The 11,402-nt window shown below is 43.0% G+C and overlaps 1 long non-coding RNA gene across 1 annotated transcript; it reads left to right on the forward strand.

The window, feature by feature from the left end:
* On the forward strand, positions 1-11,282 carry LOC115190819 (uncharacterized). The gene is made up of 2 exons (XR_003877419.1): positions 1-555; positions 11,165-11,282. It is a non-coding gene; the product is annotated as an uncharacterized LOC115190819 (long non-coding RNA).
* Positions 11,283-11,402: the final 120 nt, after the last annotated feature.

Raw genomic sequence — 11,402 nt, forward strand, 5'->3', positions numbered from 1 at the left:
GGCGACGGACATGTAGCGAGGGCCAGCCAACGAGAGCATACAGGTCACAGTGGTGGGTAGCATATGGGGCTTTAGTGACTAAACGGATGGCACTGTGATAGAACTCTAACAAGTCTTCTGATGGTTTAGTGTGTGGTATCTTCTGTCATTGTTGGTTCATAATGCCTGGTGAAACATTGTTAGGTATTTGAAATTGTCTAATTAAATTAAATACAATTATAGTGATCAGACTGCATAGTAACCATATATGTTATCACACACACACGCACACACACACACACACACACACACACACACACACCCTCAAAACAAAAAATCTATCAATAATGACTGCAAAAGGGAGAAGTGTCAGTCACATGCGTCATTGGGTTATATGAAGTAAACCAACTGGTTCCTACAGAGAGGTGGTGTTTCAGGGAAACACTTTGTACTGCGACGCTTCCTTCAGTATATGGAAATACTTTGTACTCTCCCTTCAGTTCACCAGACAGATAATCACCAGACAGCAGGATGGAGAGCAGAGATCAACACAGAGGGGAGAAATAGATTACTACTGTAAGTTGCTGTTGTGTGTGTGTGTGTGTGTGTGTGTGTGTGTGTGTAGTGTGTCTTATTTCTTTTTTATGTAACCTTTATTTAACCTTTTTTTATCTAGGCAAGTCAGTTAAGAACAAATTGTTATTTACAATGACGGCTTAAAGGGGAACAGTGGGTTAACTACCTTGTTCAGGGGCAGAACGACAGATTTTTACCTTGTCAGCTCAGGGATTCAAGCCAGCAATCTTTCGGTTACTGGCCCAACGCTCTAACCACTAAGCTAGCTACCTGCCACCCCAGTCTCAGTGTGTGTGTGTGTGTGTGTGTGTGTGTTGTAACAGAATGCTACATGTGACTAAGAGGAGGTCAGTAACAGCAGATAATTGACAGGCTCATCACACAGTAACAGGTTTATACCGGTGTGAACTGGAAGTAGCCTAAACCTATGGATGTTACATTGAACTGGGTGAATGGAATATGAATGACAGTAACCTAAACCTATGGATGTTATATTGAACTGGCTGAATGGAATATAAATGACAGTCATCCAACATGCTGTAATAGAAATAAGGCCATGCTCATGAAAAAAGGAATTGTCCTCCCTCATCTTAAACGGCACTGTCCGCCACTGGGCAGGACCTTTTTCTATGGAAGAAGCCCTTTGTTATTCTAAGCTTTTTAACTAACTCATCAATATGCTTTTTAACCTTGTACTGCAGTGGGCTGAATCAGGCTCACACAGAGTGATTCTGGGTAGTCTTAACACATCTACTTTGAATGAAAAGTATACACCTTACACACATGGTTATGGGCTTAGATAAAAGAATACACCTGTATCATGTCAGATACAGAGATGAAATGTATTACATTTAGAGTTTTTATCCCAATATTACCAGTGGTGGAAAAAGTACTCAATTGTCATACTTGAGTAAAAGTAAAGATACCTTAACAGAAAATGTCTCAAGTAAAAGTGTAAGTTACCCAGTAAAACACTACTTGATTAAAAGTCTAAAAGTATCTGGTTTTACATGTACTTAAGTACAGTGGTAGAAAAAGTACTCATGTTTCATACTTGAGTAAAAGTACAAAGTAAAAGTAAATGCTATACATCAGATCAGAGGCAGTAGGGATGACAAAGCGTTATATTGATAGGTGCCATAATTCTGTCCTGCCTGAGCCTTTTTGATGCTCCCAAACTTGATGTTTTAATACAGCTTTGGTGATTAAGATTTATTTTTAAAAGTGGTCTCACGAGCAAAACCCTTTATCGATAGTCTTGAGTAAATTGGCAATTGCATTGGGCAAGACAAAGAAGGGGAATCTGTGCTTGGTTTGTAATTAAATGAAACAAAATGGTAAAAAAACATTTGTTTTTATGTTTCTAAATACCAGGTTTACTGGCACGAAAAACACATCTCTCTTGTTCCATGAGCATATGGGTACTGTGTGTCACGGCTGGAAAGGCTGCCATTCCTCTGTCAAAATCCATGCCACAACAGAGGCCTCCTGAGTGGCCCAGCGGTCTAAGGCACTGCATGCAGTGCTGAGGTGTCACTACAGCTTGGTGTATGATCCAAGGCTGTTGTAGCTGGGAGCTCCAAAAGGCGGTGCACAATTGGCCCAGCGCTGTCAGGGTTAGGTGCTGGTGGGTTTTTTTTGTTGGCTCAAATGAATGTCACATTTTACTTTTCATAGCAGGTTAGGAGAATTAACATATTAGGAGAATTAACATGGCAGGTACGGAGAATTAACATGGCAGGTTAGGAGAATTAACATAGTAGCTTAGGAGAATTAACATAGTAGGTTAGGAGAATTAACATGGCAGGTACGGAGAATTAACATAGTAGGTTAGGAGAACTAACATGGCAGGTTAGGAGAATTAACATGGCAGGTTATGAGAATTAACATAGTAGGTTAGGAGAATTAACATGGCAGGTACGGAGAATTAACATGGCAGGTTAGGAGAATTAACATGGCAGGTACGGAGAATTAACATGGCAGGTACGGAGAATTAACATAGCAGGTTCGGAGAATTAACATGGCAGGTTAGGAGAATTAACATAGTAGGTTAGGAGAATTAACATGGCAGGTACGGAGAATTAACATGGCAGGTTAGGAGAATTAACATGGCAGGTTAGGAGAATTAGGTTAAGGTTATGAAAAGGGTTGGGTTAGCTAAAATGCAACAAATTTCAAATTTTGACGTTAATTTGACAAAAGCTGTATCCCTTCTAGCCATGTCCTGTTTCCTCCGACACATTGGTACGGCTGACTTCCGGGTAAAGTGAGGAGTGTGTTAAAAAGTAGGCAGCTTGGCGGGTCATGTTTCGGAGGACACATGTCACCACCATCGCCTCTCCCGAGCCCAGCGCCGCCTGAAATTGATATATGGTGCACGTTTTTAAGGACACACCTCAGATATTGTCACCCCTCCTACCTCAGATATTGTCACCCCTCCTACCTCAGATATTGTCACCCCTCCCACCTCAGATATTGTCACCCCTCCCACCTCAGATATTGTCACCCCTCCCACCTCAGATATTGTCACCCCTCCTACCTCAGATATTGTCACCCCTCCCACCTCAGATATTGTCACCCCTCCCACCTCAGATATTGTCACCCCTCCCACCTCAGATATTGTCACCCCTCCTACCTCAGATATTGTCACCCCTCCCACCTCAGTGCAGGTGAGCTCATATAAAACGGGTAAATTACCAATCCTGGCGCACAGATTGGAAAATAACAGAGTGCCGGTCATAATTGCCAACAAGCATGCATTTGACAATTGTGCTGACTTAACGTCAGCCAACAATAGAGCCCTAATTAACAGCTTCACTGTGAACCCTTTCATTTTTATTTACTTCACCTTTATTTAACCAGGTAGGTCAGTTGAGAACAAGTTCACATTTACAACTGCGACCTGGCCAAGATAAAACATAGCAATATGCGTCATTGGGTTATATAAAGTAAACCAACTGGTTCCTACAGAGAGGTGGTGTTTCAGGGAAATACTTTGTACTGCGACGCTTCCTTCAGTATATGGAAATACTTTGTACCGCGACGCTTCCTTCAGTATATGGAAATACTTTGTACCGCGACTCTTCCTTCAGTTCACCAGACAGCAGGATGGAGAGCAGAGATCAACACAGAGGGGAGAAATAGATCACTACTGTAAGTTGCTGTTGTGTGTGTGTGGGTTTGTGTGTGTGTGTTGTAACAGAATTCTACATGTGACTAAGAGGAGCGCAGTAATGACAGATAATTGACAGGCTCACAACACAGTAACAGGTTTAAACCGGTGGGCTATTTACAGATGGGCTGTGTACAGGTGCAGTGATCGGTAAGCTTCTCTAAAAGCTGATGCCTCTAGTTAGTGAGGGAGAGCGCCGGTCCTAATTGCCAATGAGCATGCATTTTACAATTGTGCTGACTTAATGTCAGTGTGACGCTTCTCGTTGGGATTAGAATGGGACCAAAGCGCAGCGTGGAAAGTGTTCATGATTTTATTCGATCAACAAAACACTCAAACAAAGTAACAAAACAAAAAGCGAACAGTTCTGTCAGGTGACAGAAACTAAACAGAAAATAACTAACCACAAACACAGGTGGGAAAAGGCTGCCTAAGTATGATTCCCAATCAGAGACAACGATAGACAGCTGCCTCTGATTGGGAACCATACTCGGCCAAAACAAAGAAATAGACAACATAGAATGCCCACCCCACATCACACCCTGACCTAACCAAAAGGAGAAATAAACGGCTCTCTCAGGTCAGGGCGTGACAGTCAGCCAACAATAGAGCCCTAGTTTTAACAGCTTCACTGTGAACCCTTTCATTTTTATTTACTTCACCTTTATTTAACCAGGTAGGTCAGTTGAGAACAAGTTCACATTTACAACTGCGACCTGGCCAAGATAAAGCAAAGCAGTGCGACAAAAACAACAACACATATGGGATATACAAACGTACAGTCAATAACACAATGGAACGAGAGGGCGGGGTCAGAGCTCCAATCTCCAATGGGGCCGACCAATCAGCTGCTTGGAATCCAGGAAGCCATCCTGAAACACACACATACAAACACACAACAACACAGAAACTGGGGAACGTAATACTGTTTCGCTGCCAGACAAGGCTCCGCTGATAGCCAGGTGTAGCAGTGGTAAGATGTTGGGACTGCTGTTGGGACAGCTTTATGTAGGCCCTAACAGCTTGTGGGTACCGTTTGTTACCATTATAATGCAATTAATGTATTGTGGCTTTGCTGGCATGCATCCCACTTTTTATATTTTTTTGCCCCACCAAGATTTACATGCTAAAATTGCCACTGCACCAGGGGAAAGAGAAGAAGCAAGTAAGTACGTTTTTCCCAAGGAAGAGGAAGTGAGAAGGCCATGGACACCCCCTACCAAAAGATCATCACACTCTTTCACAGGCAGGGATGGACCACATGCAGAGGACATGTGAAATGCTATGTGTCAAACACAGTGTGGCGTGAGATACACTACATGACCATACACTACTGCTCGTTGAACATCTCATTCCAAAATCATGGGCATTAATATGGAGTTGGTCCCCCCCTTTGCTGCTGTAACAGCCTCCACTCTTCTGGGGCTTTCCACTAGATGTTGGAACATTGCTGTGGGGACTTGCTTCCATTCAGCCACGAGCATTAGTGAGGTCGGGCACTGATGTTAGGCAATCAGGCCTGACTCACAGTCGCCATTTAAATTCATCCCAAAGGTGTTTGATGGGGTTGAGGTCAGGGCTCTGTGCAGGCCATTCAAGTTCTTCCACACCGATCTCGACGGAACTGGGGCACTGTCATGCTGAGACAGGAAAGGGAACACGTTTTTAGTGCTCCAGAGTCCAATGGCGGCAAGCTTTACACCACTCCAGCCGATGATTGGTATTGCGCATGGTGATCTTAGGCTTGTGTGCAGCTGCTCGGCCATTGAAACTCATTTCATGAAGCTCCCCACAAACAGTTATTGTGCTGATGTTGTTTCCAGAGGAAGTTTGGAACTTGGTAGTGAGTGTTGCAACCGAGGACAGATGATTTTTACGTGCTTCAGCACGTAGGCAGTCCTGTTCTGTGAGCTTGTGTGGCCTACCACTTTGCGGCTGAGCCATTGTTGCTCCTAGACGTTTCCACTTCACAATAGAAGCACTTACAGTTGACTGGAGCAGCTCTAGCAGGGCAGGAATTTGATGAACTGACTTGTTGGAAAGGTGGCATCCTATGATGGTGCCATGTTGAAGGTCGCTGAGCTCTTCAGTAAGGCGTTTCTACTGCTAATGTTTGTCTATGGAGATTGCATCAATGTGTGCTTGATTTTATACACCTGTCAGCAACAGGTGTGGCTGAAATAGCCGAATCGACTAATTTGAAGGGGTGTCCACATATTTTTGTGTGTATATAGATATTTGTGTACCTTGTTGTCAGGGACCCTAGGGCAGAATGGAGGAGGATAGCGTGTCGTTCCACCTTTTGAATAGTGTAACTTTTACTTCACCTAAATTTAACATTCTGTCAAAGAGTTCAACTTAATAAAAACATGTTTTCTCAACTCAAGATCTTTAAATATGTAAAATGAATAAATTACCATAGTTAGTGCCAAATAAAGTGTTGAAGTTTTAATCTTCAGTAAGCCTATTTCAAAACTTAAAATTTCGGGTGAAACTGTGTACATTTACTTGTGAATAAAAAATAAAAAAACTGAAATCAAGGTGTGTCAATTTGTTTGTCAACGTGCCGTTTTAAAAACAATGCCGCTATTGTGGAGTAAACCTATTTTGGGTGAAGACGAGTAACTATGAGTAAGGGCAAACATCATGATATGCTTGATAGATGATTTTAACAAGACATCCGATTACCATTTAGAACGGTTGGTTCTTTTATAGTTAATCAGATCAATGATGGATCACTGGATACAAGAAATGTACGTCTCTCGTCTGCCCCTGCAAATCGGTCGGCATATGCGTCATCACACTCATCTGATTGGAGGTTTCCTGCAATCCGGCATATGCATCATCACACTCCCTCATTGACTTCGTGGCTGCGGTAACTAGTGACGACGCTGCACTTGATTTAACTTAGCCGGGTTCAATGATTGTCAGAACACATTTCCTCTTAATTCAAACCCCGGTGCGCCGGGCAACATAAACTGATTCCACCTCAAGTGAACTCAAGCACATTCAGCAATAGCGCTGCATGGGTCTATTGACTAAATGGAACAAAACGGGGAGGGACCTACCTGAATTTGTCAAATAGAAATGTATTTGCTAAGTTTTGCTATGGTTGGCTACAGTGTGTACTAATGAATACACCCAAGCTCAGGTTCAATATTGTAACCAATTAAACGTACTTGCTTTAAACCAAACACACCAAATGTTCTTATCATCATTGGACATTTTCCTGCATAACAAATACATTCGTTTCACCTTGGCTGCATTTACACAGGCAGCCCAATTCTGATATTGTTTTCCACTAATTGGTCTTTTGACCAATCACATCAGATCTTTTTAACATCCAATCTTTTTCAGAGTCAATCTGATTGGTCTGTCTAAACGCAGTCCTTGTAGGCTATTTCTAAACCAGAATAAGAAAAATGGTGTGTATGCTGCAGTCTCTTAAAGGGTTGGATTATTTAGGAATAAATACCTGTCAGCTATTTTAACTGTCTGTAATGTCTAATTGTTACATTTTTACATGCCTACTATTGCCTTTTAATTTAAACTGGAAAGCTGTTTGTCTGAAATGTCTTTTTAGTTTGTGTGTGTAAACCCCAGGTAGACTAGCTGTTGTTATGGAGACAGATGATCCAACCAGGTAGACTAGCTGTTGTTATGGAGACAGATGATCCAACCAGGTAGACTAGCTGTTGTTATGGAGTCAGAGGATCCAACCAGGTAGACTAGCTGTTGTTATGGAGTCAGTGGATCCAACCAGGTAGACTAGCTGTTGTTATGGAGTCAGGGGATCCAACCAGGTAGACTAGCTGTTGTTATGGAGTCAGAGGATCCAACCAGGTAGACTAGCTGTTGTTATGGAGTCAGGGGATCCAACCTGGTAGACTAGCTGTTGTTATGGAGTCAGGGGATCCAATCAGGTAGACTAGCTGTTGTTATGGAGTCAGGGGATCCAACCAGGTAGACTAGCTGTTGTTATGGAGTCAGGGGATCCAACCAGGTAGACTAGCTGTTGTTATGGAGTCAGGGGATCCAACCAGGTAGACTAGCTGTTGTTATGGAGTCAGGGGATCCAACCAGGTAGACTAGCTGTTGTTATGGAGTCAGAGGATCCAACCAGGTAGACTAGCTGTTGTTATGGAGTCAGGGGATCCAACCAGGTAGACTAGCTGTTGTTATGGAGTCAGTGGATCCAACCAGGTAGACTAGCTGTTGTTATGGAGTCAGGGGATCCAACCAGGTAGACTAGCTGTTGTTATGGAGTCAGGGGATCCAATCAGGTAGACTAGCTGTTGTTATGGAGTCAGGGGATCCAATCAGGTAGACTAGCTGTTGTTATGGAGTCAGGGGATCCAACCAGGTAGACTAGCTGTTGTTATGGAGTCAGGGGATCCAACCAGGTAGACTAGCTGTTGTTATGGAGTCAGTGGATCCAACCAGGTAGACTAGCTGTTGTTATGGAGTCAGGGGATCCAACCAGGTAGACTAGCTGTTGTTATGGAGTCAGGGGATCCAACCAGGTAGACTAGCTGTTGTTATGGAGTCAGGGGATCCAACCAGGTAGACTAGCTGTTGTTATGGAGTCAGGGGATCCAACCAGGTAGACTAGCTGTTGTTATGGAGTCAGGGGATCCAACCAGGTAGACTAGCTGTTGTTATGGAGTCAGGGGATCCAACCAGGTAGACTAGCTGTTGTTATGGAGTCAGGGGATCCAACCAGGTAGACTAGCTGTTGTTATGGAGTCAGTGGATCCAACCAGGTAGACTAGCTGTTGTTATGGAGTCAGTGGATCCAACCAGGTAGACTAGCTGTTGTTATGGAGTCAGTGGATCCAACCAGGTAGACTAGCTGTTGTTATGGAGACAGATGATCCAACCAGGTAGACTAGCTGTTGTTATGGAGTCAGGGGATCCAACCAGGTAGACTAGCTGTTGTTATGGAGTCAGGGGATCCAACCAGGTAGACTAGCTGTTGTTATGGAGTCAGTGGATCCAACCAGGTAGACTAGCTGTTGTTATGGAGTCAGGGGATCCAACCAGGTAGACTAGCTGTTGTTATGGAGTCAGGGGATCCAACCAGGTAGACTAGCTGTTGTTATGGAGTCAGTGGATCCAACCAGGTAGACTAGCTGTTGTTATGGAGTCAGGGGATCCAACCAGGTAGACTAGCTGTTGTTATGGAGTCAGGGGATCCAACCAGGTAGACTAGCTGTTGTTATGGAGTCAGGGGATCCAACCAGGTAGACTAGCTGTTGTTATGGAGTCAGCTGACATATTGGGCTGTCTTAATTGTTTGTGACCATGGACAGTAAATTAAGAAAAGTATCTCTCGTCACGTCGACCAAGTAAAAGTGACATGCAACAAAAGGAAAATGATCTACTGGTAGTTAAATATAGGGCTAAATAAAATGTCAAAAGATTGAGAATGCTTTCTGGTTACACAGATCGGAAAGGCGGTGGTCCGTTTTGCTCACTTCAGGTGCACTTGATTTAACGTGAGCCAATGAGTTCAATGATTGTCAGCACACACCATTGTCTTAATGCAAACCCCACCAGCCAGTGTGCAGGAGTAGATAATCTGATCGCACCTCAAGTGAACTCAAGCAGTGGGTGTAGGCCTTTTCAGTAAACGGAACAAAACGGAGAGCGACCTACCTGAATATGTCTAATAGAAACGCTTGTTTCTGTTGCTAAACATTTTGCTACGGTTTTCTACAGTGTGCACTGTGAACTAATGAAAACACCCCAGCTCTAACTCAATCGAACGTACTTGCCTTTCGCCTCACGTCCACCAGATGCTTCAAACTCTTTGTGTTCCACAACGCTACGTTAGGGATGCCGCACTAAACTGTGGTGTGTTCTGTGTACTGCATGCATTCAATATTTTCAATTTGTGCGTTGCTTTACCATGCGATGGTACAAATGGAAGTACACGCAGACTCCAACTAGCTAGCTTTTAGCGAGTTGAAAAGCAAACCACACGTGTGTCAAGTATGGAAAATGCTGGCTAGACATCCGGCAAAACAAAACCTCATATGCATCTGGTGGACGTCGGGCATTATGTTGTGTTCATAACCAAGCGGGAAGGTAGTTGTGCTTGTAAACAAATTATAGTGTTCAAAAACCATATGAATCAGTGGAGGCTGCTGAGGGGAGGACAGCTCATAATAAATGGAATGAAGTGCAATGGATGGAATAGAGTGAATGGTATCAAACACATGAAAACCCCTGTTTTTGATACCATTCAATTTACTCCATTCCAGACATTATTATGAGCCGTTCTCCCCTCAGAAGCCGCCACTGATATTCATATATTGCTTTTTTATAAATAGTGTTTTGTTGTTACCAACAACGGTTGGAACCGGTTCAGGGAATAATAATTAAAATTTTTCGAGGAACAGAATCAGAACTAAATCTATACTGCTCCAGAACAGAACCGTTATTTTAAAAGCGTGGAAACCAGTTAATAACATTATTTTGCGTTCCGGGCATCTTTTTTTCCAGTCACACAAAAACCCTCACTCTGTCACTCAGAAATGTATTCCAGTGTCTGCCTGCCAGCTGAACATCTTTGCCAGTGTGCAAAGTCTACTGTAGCGTGATTCAGAAATTAGGGAGAGATAATTCATTACAGGAGAATGTATTAACTTTTCCAATGCTAGTTAAGGATACTATGGTTATTAAGTTTCACAGTGGATTTATTAACTCCAAAAAGGTAAGACGTGTTTTTATTTTAATTTTGGTGGGTCTCTGCACACACAAGCTAACTAACTAACTAGCGTTGGCCGAACATTAGTTAAGCCAACTCTGAAGTTAAAAAACATTCAAAGTTCCTTCATAGACGCCGGTCCAAAGTAGGTATAATTCTGTAGACGCAATTCAGATAATTCATGTCGTAACAACAAGATGCCAAGCCTCCTCCTCCAAGCCTCCTCCTCCAAGCCTCCTCCTCCAACCTCTCACTCTTTCTACACGCTCAAAATGTCAGTCGCATCTTGCGACATACACTGTCCAATGCATTTTATTAGCTTGCCCGCTCCATAGCAAGCTGCTCTATCAGCACTGATTGGTGAAGTAATTTAATGTCGAGCTAAATAAATGTTGATTTCAGAGGTTTTAAAAAAGGAACGATATAAACTGTTACTTTTGTTTTGTTTTAAACCGGTTCATAACTTAATTTTGCTGGTCTGAACAGTGGAACGGAACGGAAAAAAATAATGGTTCTGTTCAGAACGAAACAATTGGAAAAGAATTTCAGTTCCAACTCCTGGTTGTTACATTTAACTGACAAATGCTGTTATCGAGGTAATTTCCTTTTAGTAGGTGACGTCGTTGTGGGAACTCTGTGACCATGGACACTAAAAGTCTTGTCATTGTTAATGGTACTTCAACAATGTTCAGAAATATTGACTGTTCAGTTATTTCTTATTGTAGCTGAGTGAGCTGTGACTGACATCTAAAATGAGTCTCTCTGGGGAGAGAGAGGAGGAGACCACTGCCTCCAAAATGAGTCTCTCTGGGGAGAGAGAGGAGGAGACCACTGCATCTAAAATGAGTCTCTCTGGGGAGAGAGAGGAGAGGACCACTGTCTCTGAAATGAGTCTCTCTGGGGAGAGAGAGGAGGAGACACCTGCCTCTAAAATGAGCCTCTCTGGGGAGAGAGAGGAGGAGA

This window comes from Salmo trutta, unplaced genomic scaffold (assembly GCF_901001165.1).
Source record: "Salmo trutta unplaced genomic scaffold, fSalTru1.1, whole genome shotgun sequence".
NCBI lineage: Eukaryota > Metazoa > Chordata > Actinopteri > Salmoniformes > Salmonidae > Salmo > Salmo trutta.